This window comes from Lynx canadensis, chromosome B1, assembly GCF_007474595.2.
Source record: "Lynx canadensis isolate LIC74 chromosome B1, mLynCan4.pri.v2, whole genome shotgun sequence".
In the NCBI taxonomy this organism is placed as follows: Eukaryota; Metazoa; Chordata; class Mammalia; order Carnivora; family Felidae; genus Lynx; species Lynx canadensis.
Window position 1 is genome coordinate 62,237,120 of NC_044306.2, and position 2,511 is coordinate 62,239,630.

Genomic DNA, 2,511 nt, shown 5'->3' on the forward strand with positions numbered 1-2,511 from the left:
AGTTCCACTCCATATCACATCAAGTAATTGGTGTGTGTGTGTGTGTGTGTGTGTGTGTGTGTTTAATACCTGTATCTCAGACTGATTAACTGTATTTTAACTGGGCTTCTCGGAATAGATTTGCTTACACTGAGATGTATGAAAGAGTTATTTTTGGTCAGTGGGTGAGCACTTAGAATGGTCTTGTTCAATACTATGTTCTTTTTGGTAAAGTTGTGTGTGGTGTGGGAGTGTGTTGGGGGGCGTGGTTTTGTTTTTGGGTTTTTTTTTGGTTTTGGGGGGGGTTTTGGTCACTGGTGCCTTAATTCTCCCTTTGCTTATCAGGAAAAGACAGAGGTATAGGAGAAACTGATATTAGAGACCTATATGACAGACACCTTGTTGAGACCATTTTAACCAGGTGTTTGGATAATAATCTGCTTGGCTGCAAGTTCTTTTCATGCATTTCAAATGGAGATTTTGGTACACTTAAAATCATCATAAGTGACAATCAGTTGTTTTGTGCTGGATAAACTTTTTAGAGACGATGGTCTAAAATTTCATTTGTATTTGCCAATGTTGTTCCAATTCCATTGGGAAGCATTTTGTTCAAGCTTGCAAGAAACAAAAATTGTTTTTTTTTTCTTTTTTCTTGGCCTTTATCTACACAAATTGTCTAAATCCTCAAAGAGTCAGAAAGATTTGGCTGTCTCATTTTGGGTGTAGCTTTGAAGGGAGATGTTTGTTCAGTAACTACTGAAGTACAAAAGTCAATAGTTCAGTAACTACTGAAGTAGTTTATAGTCTTTGCTCTCTTTTTGTATAATCATATGTTGTATTGTTTCCATTTCCAATAAATGAGTAGTCAAATGTGCAACAGAGCTTTCTGGGTATTCCACTCTTCCTTTCCAATTTTTGGACTTTGAGAGGACTAATCTGGGCAAGACCAGTGTACTAAAATGAGTAGTAAAGAAAATCAGAATACAGAAAGATTCTGGTTTTCTACTGGTTTTGGCTTTAGGTTCAGGTCCATCTTTTTAAAATATCTGAGGGGCACCTGGGTGACTCAGTCAGTTAAGTGTCTTGTTTTCGGCTCAGGTCATTATCTCACAGTTCCTGGGATTGAGCCCTGCATCAGGCTCCACGCTGACAACATGGAACCTGCTTAGGATTCTGTTTCTCTCTTTCTCTCCCTCTCTCTCCCTCTCTCTCTCTTTCTCTCTTCCCCTCCCCCATTCATGCTCTTTCTTTCTCTCAAAATAAATAAATAAATATTTAAAAATATCTGAGTAAAATATCACTTGTTTTTTTTTTTTTTAATTTTTAGATGAATCACTTTGATCTCTTAAATTTTCTTCCACACTGCTGTAATCCATGTTTCAAATTCCAGTTTGGAGCGTTTAAAGTTTCAGCACTGTGGTTGTGTTATATAGTTAAACGTGGATCAATGTGAAGCTCCTTTCTATCCTTCACAAAGTCTCCAGCAGCATAGGACCAGCAGAGACCTAATGGCATCTGCAGTCCAAGAATAAAAACCAGCTTGCTTATCAACTGAAGCATTAGTTACTGAGTGGTTCAGAGTAAGGAGATTTATGGGATTATTGGTTACCAGTTTCCATTGATGATTTTCTGAAATCTCTGTTCTCTGTGATACTTCCTTCAGTAAAGGATAACTCCATAATTAAAATATCCATTGTTTACCATTCTGTGTTCTTTTGTAAGCATTTTCTGACAAATTAAGTTCTAACATCAGTTGTTAGATGAAATTTCCAAGTGGTTCTACACTGTGTCTTCCAGGGAGAAAGGTTTTCATTTTCAGGAATAGCAACTTCTGAATCCAAATTCCAGTGAGATAGATTCTCAAGAGAAATGTTTGCTATATCGGGTTGATACCATGGTTCTCACCATTTTTTCTCCTGTATTTTCCCCATTTTTTGAAATACCCCATGGCACCCCAAGCCCACATGTCATCCCCAGCATGGTCTCCAAACACACTGCAACCTTCAACCCCACGCCTCCTCACATGTGTGGTGAACGACCAGATGGGTACCCCCTCCACCTGGGCCTTCTGGCAACAGGAGGACAGGAAGGGAAGTGGGCATTGGCTCCTTCAGTGTGGACAGCCTGCCAGGCCTGCAGCCAGCCTCAGTCTGTGGCTGGGATTCTGCAAGCTTCTCCAGCGGCCAGTGGGAGGTTTTTGATTATTGATTCAATCTCCTGACTAATTGGTCTGTTCAGATTTCCATTTCTTCAAGCTCAGTCTCCTTGATTCAGTAGATTATATGTTTCAAGGAATTTATCCATTTCTTCTAGGTTGCCCAATTTGTTGGCATATAATTGCTTCTAGAAGTCTTTTATGATTCTTGTATTTGTGTAGTTACCAGTTGCAATATATCCTCTTTCATTTACAATTTTACTTATTTGAGTCCTCTTTTTTTTTCTTGGTAAGTTTTGCAAAGTTTTGTCTATTTTCTCATCAACAAAACAAACAAACAAAAAACACTTATGAGTTTCATTGACCTTTTCTATTGT

At 38.4% G+C, this 2,511-nt stretch overlaps 1 pseudogene; it reads right to left on the reverse strand.

The window, feature by feature from the left end:
• Positions 1-301: 301 nt before the first annotated feature.
• Positions 302-1,959, reverse strand: LOC115512970 (annotated as a pseudogene).
• Between the last annotated feature and the right edge of the window lie 552 nt (positions 1,960-2,511).